This window comes from Eupeodes corollae, chromosome 2 (assembly GCF_945859685.1).
Source record: "Eupeodes corollae chromosome 2, idEupCoro1.1, whole genome shotgun sequence".
In the NCBI taxonomy this organism is placed as follows: domain Eukaryota; kingdom Metazoa; phylum Arthropoda; class Insecta; order Diptera; family Syrphidae; genus Eupeodes; species Eupeodes corollae.
The window spans coordinates 54491317-54504163 of record NC_079148.1 but is presented as its reverse complement, the minus strand read 5'-3'; positions in this window follow the sequence as shown (position 1 = coordinate 54504163).

Sequence of the window (12847 nt, the reverse complement as noted above, 5' to 3'; positions counted from 1 at the left end):
AAATAATCTCGAGTCCAAGAAATATTTAGTGATCAATGGTAATTTGCTTATAAAATGAAATTAACATTTAATTTTTTTAAATAAAACTTTAATTATTTATCTTATTCTATTTTACATTATATTATATTAACTATTTAATTTTGTTTATATTAATGAATTTTGTTCCTTTATTTATGTGCAATTGAAGTCAAAGAAATATTTTGTGATCAATTATAATTTTCCTTAAAAAAGAAATTAGCATTTAATTTAACATTATCAATATATTACTAAATTTTATATTTTATTTTATTTAAATAAATGAATTTATTACAATTTTCTTTTACATTTCTGTAATAAAAAAATATGATCTTGAATAAATGGCTTTTAATTTTAAGTTCAACGTTAAGTGCTTCCGCTTCCAAAAAAGTCACGCTTCGTGCCTGCCTTCAAGGTAGATCTCAAGCAGTTGCAGTGGGTGATTGTATTTCTGACTGCTTGCCTTTAAGCAGGGGTGTCCCACAGGGATCAATTATGGGACCACTACTCTTTGTTATGTACATTAATGAGCTTCCCTCATGTCTTGTAAACTGCTCCATTGATATGTATGCTGATGATGTCCAATTGCGGAAAAGTTGTCCTTTAGGTCTTGTAGAGAATGGAATAAGCGAACTAAATGATAATCTCAATCGAATCTTACACTGGTCAGAAATAAATAGACTCTGCTTAAACCCAAAAAAATCAAAACGTTTAATAATATCCCGTAGGCCTATTGATATATCAGGCTTCTCTAAAATTGCTCTAAATGAAAATCCTATTGAAATAGTCGACACGGCAACAAATCTAGGAATTATATTTAACAAGCAGCTTAATTGGGACAGTCACATAAAATCAATTCTGGGTAAAACATATGGGGGTCTCCGAATGCTTTACGTCACACAAAAGATAACACCAGTTAGAACTAGGATGATTCTCGCAAAAACATCTATCTACGGACTGAAAAGGCGACAACATGTTTCATCCTTCGCTAAATCAATATGTGGCCTCACTTTAGAAAATATTTTCATGTTTAGGACTTTAATTCTGCTTCATAATATCATGCAAACACATCAACCCTCCTACCTTTACAATAGAATCCGTTTTCCACAGTGTACGAGATCATGTGATCTCATACCCGAACGATAGGGGAGAGTGGGTACGAAAGTAACACGGGGCGGTTGTGACATTAAACTTTAAAAACACCCTGAGACTGAATACGTTCATTTTTAAATGTAGCAATTCGGTCCTGAATGCACCCACTAAAATCCAAACGTCAAAGAACTGAATTTTGCTAGATAAAGTTAAAAATGTAAAATTTGGGTCCTGCCGTAAATTTTGTTTGTGTGTTATTTTTCGTTGTATTTTTTCGAATAACATCGTTTTTATAAAGTCGTAGCTGTGTTATTAAAGTTAATTTTTTCCTTTATTCAATGCTGTTAAGGTTTTTGTGATCGACCCAATAGTTTTTTTTTTAATTTCATATTCAATATAAAAAAACTAGATGTGGACGGTTGTAACACTTTTTGAGTGGACGTTTGTAACATGTGACAGTTCTTGTTTTGATGCATTAGAAGAAGAAGCTAAGAAAAAATTAAGCAACAAATCCAAGCCAAATCAGATTAAGAAGCTGAAAATAAATCGAACATCAAATCGTAAGAATTCATTTGAGGCGAAAAGTTCTAGTGTAGAAGAAGATTCCATCTGTTTTTATTGCCTTGGAAAATTTTCTGAATCCAGTCCCAAGGAACAGTGGGTACAATGTACTTCCCACAAAATGTGGGTTCACACTAGGTTAGTGGGAGATAAATCAAAACAGCTCTTTTTCCAATAGAACAGTAATTTACATATCTAGAAAGTCTTACATTATTTTGTTTTTTATTTTATTTTGAAAATCGAAGATTGTTTATGTTTTTTTTAAGGAGAATCTTATTTGTGTTTGTTATTTTTTTGATTTTTTTAGTTGACTACTACGATTAATAAATCTGTGATTAAACTTAGTTTTACGTATCTCAAGGCTCATATACCTTAAATAAATCTGAAGTTAAACCTAGTTTTTCTTTTATTTCATTAAATTTATGTGATTTTACAACCGTCCTCTCATCTTGTTACAATCGGTACGACATAAAGGACGGTTGTAACATTTGACATTCATCTCTTTTTTCCAGCATTCACTCGGGGAAAGGATAAAGTTGGATGGCAAATTATTATTTTATGGTAGCCAAATGTCGACTTATTAATATATGTGTTGTCTTATTTTGTTATGTCTTTTGGTTTAAAAGTTATTGTACAAAATGTACAAATTGTTACTTTCGTACCCACTCTCCCCTACTTTCTTAATATCTGAGCATCATTTTTTCATAAATGCCATCCGTCAATGAAATTCCTTACCCCGTTTTGTTAGATTATTAAGCTGCTCAGCCATGTTCAAACTAAGGCTTAAATAATATCTAGGGACACTTAATTAAGATGGATGTTATATATTTTAACTAGTACCTATTAAATTAAATTAAATATTCTTTTGCTTATTTTTCAAATACTATTAATTTTGAATAACTGTTTTTTTTTTAATAACATTTTAGTTAATTTTTGAGTACGGTTTTTGAATTACATATGTATATCATTAAATAATTAACATTTCTCAAATTTTGCTTTGTAAAATCACTCCTAAAGTAGCACACGAATTTGAATTTATATATACGAGTAAAGCTTGCGCTATAAAGAAGACTTTGTATCTTACTGTGTAATGCTATTCCTTTTAAATAAAAAACTAAAGTACTTAAATAAGTTTATTATTCGTTCAGTATCTCGATAAGATACTGAATCCCCAACATCATCTGATTAAACTCATAAAACCTTCTTATGCACACTTCAAAGTTCGAGGATGTAACCGCAATATACCGTATGACTACTTTACAACATTATATGGATGATTTCTACAGCCAATAAGACATAATCTAAATATTAGAAGAAGAGCACTTGGAATGCTTGAAATCCCGTCAACTTTCAACATACATATGTATATGGGAACAGAGAGCTCAGATACATTGTTTCAAAAATAATAAACGAATTACCACAGAATCTGAAAAGTATAAGAAATTTTAAGAAACGAAAGATAGAAATCATCTGTTTGAATTCTATTTTGTTCTATAAGTCAAATAAGTAATGCTAAATACCTACTAGATTATGTAAAGTTTATTATTTTCAAAATAAAATTTCAATTGCATCATGAATTCAATCAATATGTTAAATAAAATAATATATTCAAAATGTTCAAATGAATATTTCTTCCTCTCTGATTTAGATATTCAATCTATACAAAATAAAAGTATGCTTTCCTTTGTATTATTCAAAACCTATGCATCTTAATAAATAATCTGATAATCAAGCCCCGCCATCTATACCACTGTAACCGCCACACCACTTTATAATATTGTATATTTCGAATTCATGTACAAAACAAAGAACCATGCGCAACTTATACGAACTGAAAAGATCAAGAATCATCCAAAACTATAGGAATATAGTGCGGCACTATGATTAGCTTAGCTTAGTCATAGGATAGGCTCATCTAGGCGATTGAATTTTTTTTCGAGCCTGATGGCCACGAAATCCCATTCCCAATCAACGAATCAATATCACTCGTTGATTTATTGAATATGATAATAGCGACAAACGGCGCGACGAGTTGTCATCACGATTTGTTAGCTTTATTTTCTGCAAGGGTGTTATAGTGTTTTCTGTTAAGTTCAATAATATTTCTGGCCTGAATTTTTCAATCACTTCTAAGGTGTATTGTTTATGTTGTCTGTGCGTGAGCAATAGTTCTTTAGATAACATTATAATGTATATTAGAATTTTGCAAGAACTAAAAGAAAATTTTGATTTTACAAGTGATTTGTTATAGGTCAAGCCTTTTTTCAGTCTTCCTTGGTGCTTAAAATCGATGGCATGAAGTTAGTAAAAATAAGTTTATCGAATTAACTTCTGTGTTGTAGGTCATCGTGTGTTTGAACTTGATTCTTCGACACATCAGACTAATGGTTATAAATTTGTAATAAAAAACCCTTTTTTCGAGCTAGTGTTCTGACTAGCTTGAATTACACGTTATCATTGTTAGTTGAAATATGAAAAGCTATCAGGGAGGATTGAATTTGACAGTCCTCATGTTAAAGATTTAATGACAGTTCCTATTGGTGCAATTTAAAATCTATGTGTCTAAGATTGATTTCTGTCAGGAACCTGGTGCATTAAGGGCCAAACCTATAAGACAAACAGCTGTACTTAGCCTAAGCTTGTATATAATTAAGAATTATGAATGACGACGAAAATAAGAACGGTCATATGTACATAATCTCGTAAGAAGGCTAGAAGAAAATAATTTTAAGTAGTATTCACATGAACGCAACCAACGAACGACAAATGAATAACGAAATGTGAGTTTAAATGCGGTTGAAGACATATTTAAAAATAAATGCTAAACAAAACGATAGCAATATAGTTCCTATTTGATTTATGATGCATACTTTTACTTTTCGATATCATATATAAATAAATTTAAGAAAACAAATTTATTCGTCGCGAAAAAAATTGTAGTTGATACGAACTGTCAAACTTTATTCGCGTTCCACATTATCCACACTCGCAACGAATAAAATAATCCCGTGTACTTAAGCATCTTGCACATGAGCTACGAACTGCGAACTGTGGATGTTCGCTTTTTTTGACTTTTCTTTCACATGAGCTTTATTTCTATTCGCAAACAGCGACGAATTGTCAATTTAACAAGGGTGGTATAAATTTGAGGTTAAGTTGAGCGCGAACAATTTATTCGTTGCAGTGTGGATGATACATGATGACAGTTCGTAGCAACCACACAGCAATTCGTTACTACCAAATTGTTTTTACAAAATTGTCTTGTTTTAGAAACCAAAATGCAAATTTTACATTCCTAACATAATTATCAATTGGTTTCTTATAATTTAAATGTGCTTTTGGGTTAAATTGACTTTTTGAAATGTGTAAAATCACGTTTGTTCTTCCATTCGTTGTTCGCTCTCGTGCAAGGCCCTTTAACCTAAAAAATCGTTCTTGTTTTGGTTTCGGTGGTGAATGGTGTTCGGCTGTGGATGCACGTGAAATTTTTTTCTTATTTCGTTTATTAACAAGGACACCAATAACTTTTTTTTTTACAAATATAGCTTCGACCGCCATTTCTCAATCGTTTGTTTTTAAAACAAAACACAATAATGATAAACACACAAAAAAAAACAATTATCAAAGTCAAACGACGAATTAAGAACTTTTGTGTGAAAGAAATGTCAAAATCGACGAATATTCTTTCATTCGTTGGTCGAGCTCATGTGAATAGTGCTTTAATGTTCATACTTTCGAAAAAAAAACAGACAAATGTTCACTGCTTTAAAGCTGTGAAATGTAATACTCATAATGCCAAGAAAAATCTTACAAATTAAAAATTTTGGACACAAATGTACAACTTTTTTCAACACATACATTTTTTGATTTTCTGGTCTAATTTTTGATTTTACTTTCTAGGTTGTCTTTTTAATTTTCTAATTTAAGTTTCGAATCGATTGTGGAGGATTGACATAGACGTGGAACCAAAGAAAAGAGTATACTCGTATGTATATTAAATGATAAGTCCTTGGTGATAAATTCTTGGAAATACTTGAAAGTATGGTTTCTAGTATATGATTGGCCAGCTGCCAAAAAATGTCTTCCAATTATGGAATCTTTATTGGAAAGTTTACTGGAAAGTTAATCGAGAAAAATCTCCCTAGCTATCAAGTCAATTCCACTAATGTCAATATGACGGCTACTTATGATTGTTCAATTGACTAAACGTTAAACTTTATTACTTTGTGATTTATTTATTTTCGGTACAATTCAATTTTATGATTTATGTAAAAAGTTCCTTGTGAAATTGATAAATGAATAAGTAACATTTATTTAAAATAGAAAATACAAGTCGAGATGAACTTGTATCCGAAGAAGTTTTTTGTAAAAAATTACGCTTTTAGTTATTTTTGTATGATCAACTGAATGTAGAGGTTGGTGAAATAAAATTCCGAATTTGAAGTTTACGATACTTTACCAATTAACTAGTTGCCTTGGTCAAAATTTACGTTCAAAAAAATTAGTTGACTGCAAATGAAGTTCCTTGTGTTGCCTGAACCTGCCCAATGACGTATACTTTTACTTTGCATTGCTGACAGCTTTTTCCCTACGATATGCAGGGGCTAACTGTTAATTATCTCCAAGTTGACGTTGCTGTATGTCAATGTTTTTCAAAAATAATTGCTGTTCAACGCATTGTTAGCTGTCAGAAGCACTGTTACTTTTTTAATCTGTTTCTCGATTAATATTTTTACTTGCCAAACAACAAAAAGTGAGATTTGCCCAAATATAAATATAAGGCTTCACAAAATTAAACTTTTTAATTGACAAACCTTTACTATAGCGATTAAATTGGAACTGAAAAACTGATTTTGGTAAGGAATACCCTCCCTGCTTTCCTAAAGGGCAATAAATTAGTGACTTGTCAGTTGCAAGATATATTTGATTATTTTCATATACGAAGGACTCATTTTGGAAACTTCTTAAATGAAAAGTTAATTTTGCTTACGTTCATTATTGAATCTCAAAGTTCACAATTTGACTAGGTACTTGTTTGCTTCGAAATACTTAAGTTGGTTACAGAATAATTAAGAACCAAAATATGCAACATGCTAAAATTTTTTTATTAATCCTCGCATCCGAATTCCGAACGGACTGCATTCTTCGATGTGATATTGTTCTTTTTTTTCGTCAACGCTTCTGTTTATGCACCTTAAACACGTGTTTGGCAGAAATACCTTAGAAATGCCAGTCAGATTGCATCTTATTTCGTACACTCAAGTTCCTGCCGCACATTGAACGAGATTTCGCGGGATCAAATAGCTTTAGCGTTTGAGTTTGCGTATACTTTCCTCTACCAACTCAGCCCCTTCTTGTGTTGGCGCATAAAAATGCAAAGGAAAATAATAAAACTGCACTTATAGCAAGATGTGTGGAAGAATGGCAATAATGGCTATGAGTATGGCAATAGCAATGGCAATGACAAGGGCAATATAAACGGGCAAAGAGGCAAGACGATCATGATTCGCAAACAACGTGTCTAGGACAACTTTGGAAAAATAAACGTTCCAGTCAAAACGATAAAACCCACAGAAATGAAGAAAAGTGGAAAAGCGGTTAAGTAAATGAAAGACACACCACACAACACCATCACATCAGAGTCTAAGTCTAGGTCCAAGTCCAAGTCCAGCCATCAGAGCTATTGAGCCAGGCCAGACCCAACAGTGCAGCGATCAGAGAACAAACATGTAATAAGCTTGGAAAAAAGCAACCTGAAGCCGTCCCGAAGTCAAAGTCGAAGACGAACCGAACGATTCAAATAAGAGAAAACAAAAATAAATATGCAAGTTTCAAAAAGAAAAAAAAAAATGTGGAAAAAAGAAAAATATAGCGGTTCAGTTATTTACAAAAAGAAAAACCAACCGAGATGAAGATACAAACGAGAAAAAGAATAACAAACACTCAAGAAGACGGCCAACAATTCAACTCAGAAAAAACAACCACGAATCACGGTATACTCGTACCGTATGTACGTACAACTCGACTCATGGCAAGATCGCTTCACCGAAATGAGGAGTGTGAGTGTGTGGCATTTCGTTTGGACTAAAAAGCCAAACGGACACAAGAAGAAATATTTTACTTATAAAGCGGTTTATATGAATGATGGTGATAAACGCTGCTGCAACGGAGAAGAAAAACAGCCGAGACGCGATGCGACGCGACGACTACGGCAAACAGCTATGAAGAAAAAGAAGAAATGCCTTTCTACGTGATCACCTGTTCTTCCATCGTGATATGTTCTCTTATATGAATGTGGTGCTGCTGGTCGCCAACTCTGCCATATTGCCAGTAAATCAGAAAGAGTGACTCTCAAAATATTAAAGACTTGCAACAGGTAACAGGCTTGGGGAGCTTGAGTTTATAATGAAAATTTTAAGTTACCACTCAAAGTCAGTGTTTTGTTGGATAGTGATTTTTGTTTTCTTTCTCACAGCAGCTCATATACCTACTTTTTATTTAAATAATTAGGTAAACATTTTAACCTGCAATTGAATTTCGTATGGATCAATTTTGCATTTATAAAACAAAAAATATTGAACTTGGGATTTTTATCAAAATGGTATTCTGTTCGAAACAGAGCTTCTTAATAAGTTGAGCAATGTAATTATTATAAGAGTTCAATTTTAACTTTGATTTATATTCTTTGACTTTTCTGACTAGGAATTGTCATTCTGACACTTATTAAAAAAAGGCAAATAATATGAGATTAAGTGTCACACGAATACAAATTAGTAAAATCAGACCGAGAGCTCAGAGCTAATTTTTGGCATGAGAGAAAACTAATTTAAATTAAAATGAAATCAATTTCAAGTGATTTCCCAAAAACGCCAAAACAAACGCGTTGTTGGCGACCTCTGCGAGACGTATTCGGCTGCAGTGTTTTTCATGTACACATTGAAAACCTACGTAAGTACAATCATCTTTCTACTTCTGCAGTCAAAAAAATATGAATGCAAAATCTGACCGACGACGCAGATGTCAATTATGACGGACGTTTATGATCATATTTTCCGGAATTCATTTGCTTTTGTTCGATCGCAATTCTGGCTAAATGAATATATGTGTCAAACGCAACTTTAATGGCTGAATCACAAACACGCTTCAGATTCGGCTTCACCTGACGTTTACGAGTTCAGCTATAGGAATTCAATGCATGCTATCACAATGGAGATTCGACCTCACGTTGCGTTTGACAATCGTAAGGAAAAGAACGTAATGTGACTCCAAACGGAAGCTCTAGTTCAATTATCTGAACATTTGTTTTGTCTGACAGCTGAACAGCTTTACAAAAATGTCAACAAACAAAATATTTGCTCTTTGGAGGGATGAAATAATAGAAATGTCGACGAAGCCGAAGCGTGTTTGTGATTTAGGCATAAGTTAGGCAGACGTTTATGAAAACACCCTACCTAAACGTCGTTTGTCGAAACTACATATATTTGTAATCAGCGAGTCCTAGGCGTCAAGATGCAATGCATTTGAAGTGGTTTCCCTCCATATTTAAATTTTCGGAAAAGTTGTACTTTTTTCAACTATTCAACAACACAAAACCTTGATAAATTAATAATTCTTAATAAAAATAAATACGTAGAATCTATGCTGCTTTCCAAATAATAAACGGTGAAAGATTAAAAAGAAATTGTGAAACAAAATTACAGATGTAATGTTGACCTTCCATAATGTAGAGTTTAAAATAAGAAGTTTTTGTAGTTCCCGTGGCATGATGGTTTGTGCGTTGGACTGTCATGCGAGAGGTCTTACGTTCGATCATTGCCTACCACCGCCACCTGAAGTTTTATTCAAGGGTACTCTTGCGAGGAATTGACAAATTCTCCAAGAGTAATTCTTGTCATGAAAAAGTGCTTTTTCAAATTAGCCGTTCGGATTCGGGACATAAACTGTAGGTCCCCACCATCCCTGCAATTACTCGTATACAGGAATGGTTGATAGTTGTAAGTCACTAGGCCCTGGTTCTCTATGGACTGTTGCGCTACTTTTATGTTTTGATATGAGATAAGCAAAAGTACGCCAAAAATTGGAACGATACACGTTTCAACGAAGCATTGAAATACGGAGATGACTATTGGGTCAACGAGATCTTAATTTTAAATAAGTTTAGACCAACGTAAAAATGAAAAAATATGTTAAGGACATACAGCAGCAAATGAGCGAATTGTTAAAAAAAATGTCATGACAAGGATTATGTAGCTGCAGTCGTAGCAAGGGTGGCCATTTGGTTAATATCCATTTTTCAATTATTAATGGTAAGTACACACTTTTCTAACCATGTAATTTAACATACCTACTCGTTTTTTAGCAGTAAAATCAACATCTTTAAGGAAATACAATGCAAAATATATATATGTTAGGTAGCTGAACAACTTGTAGAGAACCAGGCCTTAGTGGCTCATAAACCCAAGACCTCTGGCTAAACAGTCCAACGACAAAAGACAATATTTTGAAAAATTAATGAAATACAAAATTCGTTTATGCTGTATCATTTCAAAAAAATTTGAACTTTTTTCATTTTTATTACGAAAAGAAGAAATCCATATCTGTTAAGGATGTACAACTGAATGGGCTTTTTTGTAAGACTTAAACTTAGGTTAGGTTAGGTTGAGTGGCTGACAGTAGATGTCTTTACCGTCACACTTAGATCAATACAGATCCATTGTGATACCCGTGAGTATTAGTATTAAAGCTAATAAGAAAAACCTATGTGTTCAGTTAGTCAAGCCATTAAGAGGCTTTGACGAAGTTCAGAATGTTCGTACCTGGCGTACTAGAGAGTTCTTCTGAATCCCCGAATAAATAGTTGTCAAGCAGTTTCTTCCTTTGATGAGATAGTGCGGGACAGTGACACTGAAAGTGCGGAGTGCCTTCATGCACCTTCTCGTCACCTCATCTTCTGCATAGATCATCTGAACTGATTCTCATCTTTTTCATATGATAACCTAATGTATTATGTCCGGTGATTATGATTAAGAGATCAAAGTGATCCCTTGTATAGCTGCATAATTCTTTGCGTTCTTTGTTTGTTAACACAGGGCCAGATCTTTCTTGTAGTACCGCAGGTGTCGGCCTTGATAGTTATTCTTTTTGAGATTTCCTGTTTTAAATAACAGGTAAGGGTGCTAACTAGCTCAGTCAAGCATTGACGTTAATCTTGCTAATTCATCGGCTTTCTCGTTGCCTAGTATATCGCTGTGGCCTGGGACCCAGCATAGTCTAATATTGTGCTGTGCGCCAAGAACCTAAAGCTCTTTGCGGCAGCATGAAACAAGCTTAGATTGATCTGGACATGTCCTATGGAACTGTTTATCAAGACTTTATTTTGACGAAGTCTCAGGGCACTTTTGGTCGCAGATTCTTGAACAAGGTCTAGGGGAATTAGATTGAGCATAAATTCCAGTTCCGCAGTTGGAGTGGATCTCATTGCTCCCGTAATGCCAGTGCACGCAAGCCTTTGAATTTGTGTCAAAGTTTTCAGGTTCGTGCTCTTTTCTAAAGCTTTCCAATATACCAAATTACCATAGGTATGTCTAATTATTGCCTAATACATCCATCTGATAATTTTAGGGTTTGGTCTTCAGGTTTTCTCGAAAATTCTATTGCAGGAATAAAAGGCAATCGATGCCTTTTTGAATCTATACTTGGTGTTCAGGCCCCAGTTTAGCTTTTTATCTAAGATCACACCGAGATACTTTGCGTGATCAGAGATTTTAAGAGGGCAGCCTTCAATTGGAGGTATTTTAAAATCAGGTATTTTGCACTTGTTAGTTAATAGCACTAGTTCTGTTCTAGCTGTATTGACTGTCAGCCCACAGTTCGTAGTATATTTGCTTACCAACGAGAGGGCTAGTAATGCAAGATCATCAGCGTAGGCTATTATCCTGCCATTCATGACAAGAACCCAAAGTAGCGGTGAGAGAACTCCACCCTGAGGGGTGCCCCTAGATGTGGTTTGTCTCTTTCTGAGCATACAAATTATCCACTGTGTTATTGCCTTTTCGATTTTGTGGTCGTTCAAGGCATGCTTCACTGTTTCGTTCTTCACGTTATTGAAGGCTCCCGCAATATCCAAAAACATTGCAAGGGTTTTTCCTTTAATGTAGGCATGTTGAAATTCCGATATCATTCCGGTTTCAGCGTGCTTCGGATGTGTATATCAATTAGCCTTTCAAAAGTTTTCAAAAAAAAACGGTGTTAGACTAATGGGTCTATAGTCTTTGGCCTCCGTATGGCTAGATTTACCAGCCTTAGGGATAAAAACTACCTTTACCTCACGCCAGGATAAGGGAACATACCCCTTTTGAAGACTATTATTGAAAATGTGTGGGATGATAAGGTTTATGCTCTTCTGAAGCATCATAGGGAAGATTCCGTATAGACCAGGGGATTTGTTCCGTTATAATATCCGATGGTACTAGGGTTTTTGTATGAGACTGTGTTTCTGGACTGCGCATATAAGCTCAAGCGTTTCGCCTGCGGATTCAGTTCAGCTGCCTGTAGGTTTTTTGAGAAAATTTTCCTGAATCTTGGTGATACATTTGTACTTTCTATTTCATCGCAGAAGGCCATCCATGAGCTACGTTTTGCTCGTTCTGTTTCGACCTTAAAAATACGTTGACTGGTCTTATAATGTTTCCAATCAGCTTCTTTCCTAGTTCTTTTGGCGACGTTGAAAAGTCTTCTAGTTTATTTTCTTAAGTTACCTATTTCAGTGGTACACCAGGGTGGTTTTTTCCTACCTTTTCCCATATGATTGATGGTACAACTTTTTTCTAAAGCGTGATTCAGAACAACTCTTAGTTTTTCTGACGCAATATCTATGTCGGAGGGTTCTTGAATTAGAAGTGTGTCCGGATTTTGAATCCCCTGTACTGCTTCTCTACATTCCAGTTTGTTTTCCTGAAATTCCTAAAGGGTCTTGGAGTTGCTGCTTCATTTTGTATCAAGAAGCCTATCAGCTTATGGTCTGAGAATGATTCCTCTTTAAGAACATTCCATTGATCTATTTATTACTATTGTGCTTGAGTTATTGGTTAAGACTTAAACTTGGTGAATATGGTATATCCTAGAAATTCATTCTTAAAATGTATTTATTTATTCACTTGTTACTAGAGATAATGTACCT